At 40.1% G+C, this 11,712-nt stretch overlaps 1 protein-coding gene and 1 pseudogene across 1 annotated transcript in view; both read right to left on the reverse strand.

Annotated features, from left to right (window-relative positions):
- Positions 1 to 11,712, reverse strand: part of LOC141435546 (E3 SUMO-protein ligase ZBED1-like) — a 138,072-nt gene that overhangs the window by 85,704 nt on the left and 40,656 nt on the right. The window lies entirely within an intron of this gene.
- Positions 917 to 11,295, reverse strand: LOC141435844 (uncharacterized; annotated as a pseudogene).

Raw genomic sequence — 11,712 nt, forward strand, 5'->3', positions numbered from 1 at the left:
CTTTCCTTCCAGTCTTTAACAGCGCCATCGCCATGCGCATTTAATGACGCCGTAATGGTTTCCCACATTCTTCTGGAGTTCTCACGGGCTCTCGCCGATTTATTGTCCCCAGTCGCGATATCTCTGTGGTCGTTTAAAAACTCCCAAAGAGCATCGAGCAGGGCGTACGTAACCCGACGACGTGATCCTTATCAATATCGGTCTTTCATTCACTTGTAAACCATTGAGACTCAGCTCTGAGAAATAAACGTCGTGGTACCAATTTCGACGATTCAGTTTAGGTGCCTTTTTTCTGTATATTGGTGGGCCTTTAGAAAAATGGTTCCATATCTCACTATGTGCGTGGTGTGCCTTTTTTCTCTGTGAATACGAGTATTAGTCTGTCAAATGGATGTATTCCACATTTAGCAAACGATTTCGTAATATTTAATGATTCTGATTCAATAAATTATTTTAAAATATTAAAGTTTAAAAAAGTAACAATTTTAAACGTAATCATTTTTAATTTGAAAGACATCTGACGACAGTGGAAAGGAAAAACTACTAATTACTATTAGGACAAATAGGAGATATTAAGAATCTTTTTGATCAGTCGTCTCTTCGATGCACAGACTACTTAGAGATACTACGTATCAGACCGCCAACTGAGGAACAAGACAATTCTTCAGTAAACAATTATATTTTATCTGTATCTCTGGTGATGTATGACGTTTCGTTTTTTTTTTTGCAATTTCTACAGGTCTAGGGAAAGATCGGCATACATCCATGGTATGCTACCTAGCAGATGAGGAATTGTTTTAAGAAAATATTTTAATTTCGAAATTGATCACTTAACTTCTAATATTTATTTATTGGTATTAAGATATCAATCTAAATACAAAGAGCTGTATTAGGAGTAAAATAAAATATCGATATTATTTGTTGTTTTTTTTTTTTTTTTTTTTTAATTCATTGTATGCCTTGTTTTGCATTTCTGGCAAATTTTGCCAATTTAGGCGGACTATATCTGTGCCCTTTAATATTTTGTTGATTGTGTTGCACCAATTTGTTATAGTAAATCTCACTGTTAAGGTGACAAAATTGTGGAGCATCTCTGTTACTCTGCTGTTAACACAGCATGTTTGACAAATAAACATCTTCGAAAGTTGCTCTTGTGATAATTTGTTTAGATCATCACGATTTAGACACTGTAACCACTTTTGGAGTCTTATCTCAATGGCTGGGAAATGGTGTAAAATAACGTCCTGTCGCGAAGATTTACACACACAGCACTCGTAATACATTTTGCAAATATTACTAAGAACCGTTCGTAGGCTCCGTCACAGAAAAAGCGGAGAGGATAAGCACAATGACTTCACTCAATCAACACTCTAACGTGACTGATAAAAAAATGCATCATGGCTGCCGGCTTGCGCCTACGCACACAAGTAAAACGCTCGCGCACACAGGTACAGCTATCTGTCACTTTGATATAAAAACAAGATGGCGCTACCACTAGCGATCCGTTATACGTAGATTACAGGCCGTGCTTCGATGACAACCTCTGTTTGAACAGCGGGGGGAATTTTGTTTATTCTTTTTTTAATCGTTCGGACTTTCGGAGCCAACATCCTTTGGCATTCTTCACTGCGCTGACGCGCATTTTTTAAAATAATTTTGAAGAATTTTTCACAATTGCTTTTTGTAAACGCTCTGTCTGTCCCATGTACAATATAAAAGAACATTAATTGTTATTTTAAACGCTTTAAAACAAATCTTTGTAGTTTCACCTTTGGAAAACCCAGTCCATGTACATTCTTTCAAAAACTTTCGGTCAAACATAAAGTCAATCAAGTAATACGCGTTTGTGCCACCTTTGCCTGAACCTTTAGTACATACTACGCCCAATTTGTTCATTACCTTCTCTGCAAATGTATCATCAGCTAGATTTTTTTCAAACTCTTCAAGTTAACTTAGACTTTTTATGACATCTACCTCTGCGTCTTCTTTTTTACTTGAAGCAATCATCTGAATGTAAGAACTTAATTCGGTTTGAATTTCTGACAACTTAGCAGCCATGTTGGTTTGAATTTCATAAATTGAATTTTGATTACTTATTATAGTATTCATGTCTTCTTTTATTGTCTTTGTCTTGTTGCATCTGTTGTATTTGGTTATCCGTATTTAAAATAACTGTATTATTTACATCGAAACCGACATTCGGTAAAGGAGAGACAGAAATATAATTTGCATCTTTTTTTTTTTATTCGACTGGATGGCAAACGAGCAAGTGGGTCTCCTGATGGTAAGAGATCACCACCGCCCATAAACATCTGCAACACCAGGGGTATTGCAGATGCGTTGCCAACCTAGAGGCCTAAGATGGGATACCTCAAGTGCCAGTAATTTCACCGGCTGTCTTACTCTCCACGCCCAGCACTGCTGCTTCACGGCAGGATTAGCGAGTAAGATGGTGGTAGCAATCCGGGCGGACCTTGCACAAGGTCCTACCACCTGCAGTGCCCAGGCGCACTGTGACCTCTAAGGTGATGATGAAAAAAAAGGAAACAACAGTTTCTGGACAATGTATTTATTTCCACCAAAAACAAAACAATATATAAGAATAGGGCTCTCGGCTAGCCAGTAGTTGAATAGAGCTGGTGGGTTGTTTAGGCTACCTCAACTGAATGTCTACCTGCACGGTTTTGTTCGCTTAGTAAAGTTAGTTAAAAGTAAAATGTTGAGCGCCACCAGCCGATGCGGCGACTGGACCAGAAGTTTAATGGTAAAAAATGTGTGTACCTCGGCTCGGAGAACTACCCATGGGTTTGGCGGCTATCTAGGTGTCCTGGAGAGGTGGACAACGGGAGCCCGCAGGGACTCGTCCAACCCGAAGGAAAGTTGACCCAGGCAAAGGGCGAACCTCAAAGACTTGAAACTTCGAAAAAACCTCCACGCATGAAACCAGGACGCGCCTGCCAGGCTGGAGTGCAGGCGCGGTGCTGGTGGTGTAGAGTGTTGCCTAATTCTTGTGAAACCGATTACTTTTTTGTTGAGTGATAACAGGGTTTTGCTGACTTTGGGCTGAACTGTCTGTTTAAGTATAATTTACCGCTACGTGTTGCCTGGCCAGCATATCACGGTGCATGAGTCCATCATATATTTCTGAGCGAGACTGGGATTGTTTCAGTCGTTTAAGCGTACAACACGATCATCAACATCGAAAATACAAACTGAGACATGGATGCACAGAAAAACCAGAAAACAGACCAGCGCTGGGAATCGAACCCAGGTCCTCAGCAATCCGTGCTGCGTGCTATAACCCCTACACCACCGCTGGACAGGAATTTAGACACGATTTTTTCCTATGCATACATATCTCAGGTTGCTTATTTCTACTACGCTACTTATGCAGCAGCACTAGCGACATCTATGTTTTCGCTCTCATCGAGAGACGTCACACTCTATCGGAACCAACCGCTCACCCAGACAATTCGTGTCTAAATTCCTGTCCAGCGGTGGTGTAGGGGTTATAGCACGCAGCACGGATTGCTGAGGACCTGGGTTCGATTCCCAGCGCTGGTCTCTTTTCTGGTTTTTCTGTGCATCCATGTCTCAGTTTGTATTTTCGATATGGTTTCACGGGATACCCGTAAAAGTAACAAATTTGGAGTTGAAATAAAAAATACAAAAAGACTCCAAATAACCAATCATAATTTGATTGCTTAGTAGCGACATCTCTTGTCTGGGTGAGCGGTTGGTTCCGATAGAGTGTGACGTCTCTCGATGAGAGCGAAAACATAGATGTCGCTAGTGCTGCTGCATAAGTAGCGTAGTAGAAATAAGCAACCTGAGATATGTATGCATAGGAAAAATTCGTGTCTAAATTCCTGTCCAGCGGTGGTGTAGGGGTTATAGCACGCAGCACGGATTGCTGAGGACCTGGGTTCGATTCCCAGCGCTGGTCTCTTTTTCTGGTTTTTCTGTGCATCCATGTCTCAGTTTGTATTTTCGATAAGTAACAAATTTGGAGTTGAAATAAAAAATACAAAAAGACTCCAAATAACCAATCACGATCATCAACGTTGAACCATGGTCATGCGATTTGACACTCGGTCATGCGAATTGACCACTGTCATGTGAATTGGCGCTCTCGGTCATGCGAATTGACCACTGTCATGTGAATTGGCGCTCTCGGTCATGCTAATTGACCACTGTCATGTGAATTGACATTGACACACTCAGTCATGCAAATTGACCACTGTCATGTGAATTAACACTCAATCGTAGGCTCATCATTGCAATTTAATTTTTTGCCATGTTATTTGGACCGTTCAGCCTAAATTGAATAAAAATATTTTGACTTTGACTTTGAACCAAATTTTAGGAAATTAGCTCCATCGATGCTAACGATGACTTAATTAGACAAATAATTAAGCTAAACTAAGCTTGGAAGCTGCATAATCTGTAAGATTTGGACAAATTTGTGATATTTTATTATTTTCTTTGACTGTAACTGTAATAAATATTAATAAACTTGTGTCAGTGTAAAAAAATGTTTGTTGTGTGCAAAAATATTTGTATTGTATTGTATTGTAAAATATCGCGAGCCGAGTCGGCTGCTCGTCAGTATGGCCGTGTGGGAGAAGAGTTGTTTTTAATATATTTTGAATTTTAACGGTTCCAAATTAGCTCGTAAACAAGTTGGTCGCTAAACCGCTCCCACCCGGTGTGACGTCATTTGTTTGTTCGCTTTTATAAAAAGGACCTACCTGCCGTCGCCGGCTCAGATATCATTCAGTTGCGAACATCGCACTAGCTGTGCTCTGAGTTGTTGACGTAGTCCAGGTAACGCCATTTTCCTATAGAAACTAGTTTATTCTGTCATTACGGTCATACTGTGTCTTTATCGTTGTGCTTCATACAAATTACTATACCTACCTGATGGTGGAACCCCTGTAAGTGACTTTTGATGATGATTCTGTTGCATTGTTTAAAAGACTATTACACATACCTAGTCATAATTAATGCTAATTTAATATATCGCATATATTGTTGTGCTTGGACAAATGCCTTATTTCTAAATAAATATGCTGTGTTGATTTGAACGCTGTTTTATCTAATGATATCTTCCTTTAATCTCCCACATAAAAATAGATTTCTTGTGTAGAATGTCACATTCCTAATCTGAGCCGTCTGATGGCGTCCTTACGACGCCATGTTCGCCATGTTCATGTGTGTTGTGTGAAAACAAACAGTCTTCAGAGGAACACTACCTAAAATGGCCGAGAAGAACATGGTGTCGTAAGGACGCCATCAGACGGCTCAGATACAATACATGCCACTTCTAGCAATTTTAAGTTTTAAGTTTGACAAAAACGGTACAATAGTGACAGGTTGCTAGCCTGTCGCCTGTGGTATACCTTAACCTATATACTCAGCCGCCTCTTACGACATCCATGGAAGAAATGGAGAGGTGTTACTCTAACGTTACTCTGGAGAGGTGTCACATGGGTATTATTATTTGCGTATATAGTTCTTTTTAAACTAAAAAATGGCCTTGTGTTTTGTTTCGGCGGCTTCAGTGCCGCGTTCATTCGGAGTGTTCCCCCCACTTCCCCGTCACTGCCTTCTGCAGACGGGAATTCCCTCTCGACCCAGCGCAACTGAGTAGATGTTCGTTTGCGTCAACATAATTTTAAAATACGTATAGGTACTTACAGCTATTGCTACTTAAGGGCGCGTAGTACCCGAGCTCGAATCCCGACTTTGCCCCCGCCTCACCGCACCGCATCGCTCGTAGCACGCACACAAGCTCCGCGTTGTCGCGCGTAAATGTACGGCGCGGAAAAGTCACTCAAGTTCACGAAAAATCCAAATCCAGTAACATAACACAACTACTACTTACCTGGTAACTTTTACATTATAGACGAGTATAATTATTTATAATCAGATACAATTTTACTTAGTAAAATAATAACTATACGCGAAGTCATTGACATTGTGGAAACTCAAAAATATGAACAACTTCTCGTATGAAATTATGAACGAGAATACTAGTAAGTATATAAATACGAAGACCTATAGATAAAATAGCATAATGGTAAAAGTTTTGCAAGAAACCCGATACCAGTGATAGATAAAATTAGTCGAGAGCGAGTTACCATTGCACAGGGTCCCGTACATTGTTTTAGTAGTTACTTTGATTTATTTTGCAATTATACAATTTATTTTTCTATAGGGGTATTTTCACGCAGGCGAACCGCTCGCTCATGATGTTTTATTTACTACTAGCTTTTGCCCACGGCTTCGCCTGCGTGGAATTCGGTTATCGCGCACTGTTCCCTCAAGAAATGTGCATTTTTTCGGGATAAAAAGTAGCCTATGTCACTGGGTCCATAAACTATCTTTATGCCAAAAATCACGTCGATCTGCCCCTCCGTTTCGACGTGAACTTACACAACAACAACATATTCACACACTACACATTTTTAAAACATTTATTTTAATATTTATATTCAAGAGTACTGTATTTATTTACATTCATCTAAATCTCTTATTGGCATATTGCGTACATGTCTAGGATCACACAACTCAGGCAACATATAGGTTTCATAAAACTGTGTAACTTTTTTTTCTATATTTTGTTTCCAATATTGATCATCCCTTTGTATGATCTCAACTTTTATCTGTTTATTGCATCCAGACCATACGCCAAAAATACATCGACTCCTACTCGTTATGTGTAATTGACTCTGCACTTGGATGAACCATGGATGTTTTTTATTTATAATCAGCCCATCTTTCGATTTTTTCCAAAAGCTTACTTTTTTATTTTCTATGGCTTCGTCCAAAGATGTTTTGAATGCTGTTATTGGACACGTAATCTCAATTATTGCGTCTGCTCCCACAACTCCATCCGGAGTTGCACCTAGAAAAGGAAACTCTTTATCGATAAATAGACCACACGGTTCTATTTTAATTTTTAATTGTGATTCTAGCTGTTCTATAGCAATAGATTCATGTTCTATTCCATGTTCTAAAGACGGCACGTGATTTAAATTCTTTGGATATATCATATTCATGACTAAATTTTTCACGTTCGTAGTTTGACGCGTATTTACCACTTTAGCAAAATTAGACGCTGTTAGAAGTTTTCTTCTAAGTTTTAACCATTCACTTGAATCTCTTTGCAGAATAGTCGATTTTTCTATTTGTCTTCTATCTTCTTCTGAGCATGGTAAATTTTTCAAAAAGTCTTCTTTGCATCGAATGTATTCCAACTTCCAAGGTCGTCATATCTGGCTTTTGGCAATTTTCACCATAATCTTTATCGCTTTCTTTGGTATTTGCAAACAGTCTTCTACCTTTTCTTACACATTTAGGTCCTTTACCTTGACGTTTTATTCGTTTCCCCTCTATTTTTTTAACTTGCAACCTAGGACTCCGAGCGGGAGGCGGACACAGGCTCGCGCCCAGCCCGCTCCTGAAGTTCCCTGGATGGGGTTGACGCCGCATAAGGTGTACCAGCTCCGCCTTCTTCAACAGACTCCTCAAGAGGAGCCGTGAGAGGCTGGCCAGCAAGCTCCTCTTCCGAGTAGGTCCACCCCTCCCCCCCTCACAAGGAGGCACCCGGGGCTGGGCGGGGAGGTTTGGCTGCTCAACCTCATCGTCCGGTATTGTGATAACCTCTGCATCAATCGGCAGAGGCTCCACCCTACCCTGCAGCCCCACCGAGTCCTCCCGGACAGGGACCGAACCCGAGGACCTCGATCCACCAGGGTCACTCCCGCACTTGGTTTGGCGGCACCCGCGGTCCCGCCCCTCAGTAGACACACCTTCCCCAACATCGCCTCTGCCCGCAGGGGAGCCACTGAGAGCCCGCCGTTCCACCCACTCGCGCTCTTCTTGCCCTTCTGGGTTTTCAGGGTCGGAGGCATTTTCAGTTTCAATTTCAGGGCTGGCCCCTTAGCCGTCCCCCCCTGCGACCTTTGGGACATGCTTAAATATGCGAGTCTTAATGGCCGTGTCGTAATGTCCGTGTCTTAGTATATATACATATATGTCACCTGTATGTATGGATGTGTACAAAAATCAATTAAAATTAAAATCAAAATCAGAAATGTAAATAAATCAATTAAATAAAACTTAAGCGGCCCCCACAGTTGACCACCCCCGCCGATAATTTGGCGGAGGGTAGTTTGTAACGCGTCCCTAAGACAGGGCCGGCCTAAGTTACGGCCCGCTCGCAAATTGCCGGACCCCACAATACGTTATACACAACAAAACAAATGCACATATACCAATTTCCAAAAATAGAATCTAAATTAAATGTCAGTGTTTGTGTATAAAAGTGTGTGTGAAAGTTGGTATCTGTGTGTGAATGTGTGATGATGATGATGACTGTTTCCAAGTAAAGTTTAAAATGAAGGATAATGTGTTTGAAGGTGTGTAATCAAAGAATGTATGTATATGTGTCGAAGAGTGTTTGCGTTTAAGTGTCAGGTGTTTGTTTTCGCAAATTTGAGATGATGATGATGACTATTAATTGTTGTCACCTTCAATGTGTGTGTGTGTGTGTGTGGATGTGACTTGTTTTATACAAGTAAATTGTGTTTAGGTGTCGATAGTGTGTGTGTGAATGTTGGTATCTGTGTGTGAATGTGTGATGATGATGATGACTGTTTCAAAGTAAAGTTTAAAATGAAGGATAATGTGTTTAAAGGTGTGTGAATGTATGTATATGTGTCGAAGAGTGTTTGCGTTTAAGTGTCAGGTGTTTGTTTTCGCAAATTTGAGATGATGATGATGACTACTAATTGTTGTCACCTTCAATGTGTGTGTGTGTGTGTGGATGTGACTTGTGTTATAAAAATAAGAATCAATTAAAATAAAAATCAAAATAGAATGTCAAAAAATGATAATTAATATGTCAATTAAAATTAAAATCAAAAATAAAATGTCAAAATGATGATCAGTGACTATATTTTATCAGTTTCTTTCAAAATGTATCTAGAAGAGGACGCGTTGTTCTTGGGGGTTAATCTCACTTCGTCTAAAAAGCAACAGGTCTATGTAGCATGTGGTCTAAAAAGCAGCTGGTCTAAGTAGCAAGTGGTCTATAAGGCAACTGGTCTAAGTAGCAAGTGGTCTAAAAAGAAACTGGTCTAAGTAGTAAGTGGTCTATAAGAAAGCTGGTCTAAGTAGCAAGTAGTCTAAAACTTAAATGGCCTAAGACACCTAAGCCATAGGTCTAAAACGCAGATGGCCTAAGTAACAAATGGTCTTAAGCTACCTGATAATCGGTTTTAAACGCCACTTGGTCTAAATATCAAGAAGTATTTTATTCCTTAGACCTATATTTTGCCTATCTACTAGCTATATAACCAGTCCTTTATTTATAAATAGGCCGTATAGGCCGCGGCATAGTGACGGCAGATTTCAAAAAACTATTATTTTAGAAAGTTACATAGGGCGGCGGATATAAAGTGGCCTATACTCATAAAAAACATTAATCCGTAGCTGTATATAACATACGATAAAGAAATACGTTCATGACTAAAATTATTTTTAAAAACAAGCTTTTATTGCCGACTGTGCATACTTTCCTTTGCTTTTCCTTTCTTTTGCTTAATCAAGGCAATTGTGATGAGCCCAAACACGGCGGGACTATCTTATTGTTTCGTTACTCCATCATCAGTTCAGCTCTATGGTACCATATTATTACATTGTCAGCAAATATACGCATGTATAGCAAATTTGAGCCCAATCGTAAAGTTAAATAAAGGCTTATCTAATAGTTATTTGTTATGCAAGGGTGGAAAGTTACTGTTTGGCACGAGTGCTTATAATTGAAACTCGAGCAAGCGAAGGATTCTGTGATTGAACCACGAGCAAAGCGAGCATTGCTTTTTGATGTTGTAAATTAATTTTATTTTATGCTATTTAGTTTACGCGTGATTGTAACAAACACACCAACTTTCGCATTTATAATATTAGTGTGCAGTCGTAATGAAGCCTACTCAAAAAGATTTCGTACGTATGGTAGTGAGACTAATTTGCGTTTAGACCACTTGCATTTTTGACGAGATGAAATTTAGACTAAACGTTTTAGACCAGTTGCATTTTAGACGAGAAGCGTTTTAGACGAGTAGCGTTATAGACGAGTTGTTACTGATAAAACTCCAATTTCTAGCCAGTGGTGATTCATATCAAAGTCTAGTGCTAACGTTTAAAGTTTCACGACAGAGCATTTATTGTATAGTTCCAGAAGTTTGCAATGCGCTTATACGTTCTCTCAAGGATTACATAAAAGTAAGTATTCTTGGATTTGTAATCGTAAATTAATTTATACGGTTAGAGGTTGTGTGTGTGTGTGTATGTGTGAGTGAGTAAGTGAGCAATATGATTTGAATATAGTTCTAAAGAAGATACTGAGCATCAGTCACAGAATAAATAATAGTACTCACTTCAGTATAGTATAGAGGATATAAAAATATATATACATATATAGTAGGTACTTTAGGTTTATTACAAATCTTTCAGAAAAACGGTAATCATTTAAAAACATTGTTTAATTTTCATGCAAGTCAGATGAGAGATCTCCAAGATTATCCAATGGCTGTTCTGTTGTATTATCTGGCGAAAAGGTATTTCCAATAGAATCTCTTGCATATTGAGAAGTGGACAGCAAGTTGGATTGATTTGAAGATTGTGCATCTGGAGAATACAGCGTGGTGTAGTAGCCTTGATTTTGAGTTTGTGGATAGTCATATTTGCCAAGTTGGGCTTCGTAAATTAGGTTATTTATGTGATGCTGTACGGTAATCCGCGCGTAGTCCGTTTTTAGTGACCACAATTTAAATGCTATTTGTTCTCCAAACAATGTATATGATTTCTCCCAAGTCGTAAATCTTAACAGGCTTGCCCGGATGCCTCATGAGCCAAGATTCAATAGGGCCATTGTAGTACGTCTTAAAAGGGCCAGAGAATATGAACACCCGCATCCTTCGCCAGATTTAACGCTTCTAAACACAGATGTGATTCATGATTATCCATGATCAGTATGCATGGATTGTCTTTGGATGCATTTGTGTTTAATGAAGTGTTTAATAACTTCCGGAAAGATGGTATTGTTCATCCAGCCTGTAGGCGTAGCCAGTCCGAGAGTACCACCAGGTGGCGTGTTTAGGGGGTGTTAGAGGGGTTTAGTCTTTATCTGTCACTGTCGCTGCCTCTAACTGTGGGCGGTAGCAACCTCTTCCACATAATCTTGAGCGTTTCTTCCAGGAAACCGTCGCCTGGTAACTCCTTCATTCTTCTCAGGAGCTACGTAGCTTTCTGCTCGCCGAGCTCCAGGTTTCCTAGCTTCTCCAATTTCTTGGCTTTTGAGTCTTCAAATATCTCTAAAAGTCTGTCTTTCAGCGCCCGGTACATCGCCTCCGCTGGCGGGTTCGCCAGGAAATCGGTAATTTGCAAAATCACTGCCTTGGGTAGTTTAAACACTACCATGTCGAAATTTATCGCGTCCCCCGCTTTCGGCGGTTTTAAAACGGCCTCCGCCCGTGTGAACCACACTGGGCTCGTCTTCCCTAAATTCCGGGATGTGCGCTGCTACCGAAACCGCCATGACGCTTTCCTCCTTGCGTTCCGGCATTTTCACGTCCGGCGTCTTTTCGTCCGGCATTTTCCTTTAGTCCACGCGGGGTCACCACTTTAGGGGTGGTTGCGTGG

The sequence above is a fragment of the Choristoneura fumiferana genome, chromosome 15 (genome assembly GCF_025370935.1).
Source record: "Choristoneura fumiferana chromosome 15, NRCan_CFum_1, whole genome shotgun sequence".
NCBI lineage: Eukaryota > Metazoa > Arthropoda > Insecta > Lepidoptera > Tortricidae > Choristoneura > Choristoneura fumiferana.